The following is a 1,327-nucleotide window of genomic DNA, read 5'->3' as shown; positions in this document are numbered from 1 at the left end:
ACACACACACGAACAGGACAGAACAGAAGCAGAAGGAGTTTCTTAAAGCGACAGAGGCCAATTTCAAGGAGTTTAGAAGAGGAAGTCATGAGAAGATAAGTTTATTTTCTATTTAAACATAAAAAACACATTTTAATAACAGCTAAAGCTGACATAGATACTTTACTGTGGGACAGTATTTAAATAAATGCCTGAGAAACACATAATATTGAGCCTTTAAAATAAAGACTCATCATAAACAGTCCTGCACACTGAACATGTACCTGGTCTTTGCTCCACTTTCCTGCTTCCTCTCATCATCTTCCTCATTCTCCTCTTCAATCTCCTCCTCCTCCTCCTCACCCTGCTCATCTGTCCCTTCCTCCATGACAGGAATCCACTTCCATGACTAACTGGCTTCTTCAGCTGCTAATAATAAACAGCAACAACACATTTTATAGCACTTTTGTAAATATTTCAATTCAAATAGGCCTACAGCATAAGGAAAGTTACACACACAGAGTGATCAGACTCACTGTGATGTCATTTTCTTGAGCAAAAATAGTTATATTAATGTAGAAACAGAACATTGACTATTTCCTGAAATATGTTTTAATGAAACATATCTTTTTCTGGTCAGTATGGGTTGATTTTAATTTTAGTTGATAAAGCAGTATAAAGGTTTGTGGCACATATGGTGAAACATTCCTGCTAGGCTTAGTTTAATGTTCTGTGAGCCCTGAACATTGAGAAACACCTGGATGATATAAACAGTGTTTGCTAACCTGCACTCATGCTGCTCGGTGTCATCACTGCTTCTCTGACTTTGGTCCCTCCATCATGGAAAAGTTCTGTTAATTTGGCACATTTGGTTGGATCTTGCACTGACCTTTTCTTTTCTATCTCTTAACTTTACTGCTCCATCCATCTCTTCCTCCTTTCTTTTCAACATGTTTGTTCATTTTATCCCCGCTGCTCGTTTTCTCTTTCAAGTTGGGCCATGCTGATCTGTTCGCTTTGAACGTTTAATTATTCCACCGGCTGAGCATCGCCCACACGGGCCGAATCGGCCTGGAACTGTCCRGCCGTTTGGGAATCCTCCTGAACGTCCATGTTGCCACCACGGCCCTGGTTCTCTACAACCGCAGCAACACTCATCACTGAGGAGCTGCAACTTGTTTCTTCACATCACTTATTTACTATATAAAGCTCTAAGTTTTACCAAWCTGATAGCTCCTCTGTGTTCAGTCATTTATTAAAGACGTGTAAAGTTTAAATATCTTTCAAGCCTCATGCACAGCTGAAGACAGCAGCTTTGGCTGCTGTCTTCAGCTGTGCATGAGGCTTG

This window comes from Austrofundulus limnaeus, unplaced genomic scaffold (assembly GCF_001266775.1).
Source record: "Austrofundulus limnaeus strain Quisiro unplaced genomic scaffold, Austrofundulus_limnaeus-1.0 Scaffold754, whole genome shotgun sequence".
In the NCBI taxonomy this organism is placed as follows: Eukaryota; Metazoa; Chordata; class Actinopteri; order Cyprinodontiformes; family Rivulidae; genus Austrofundulus; species Austrofundulus limnaeus.
Note: the sequence above shows the minus strand (reverse complement) of the source record.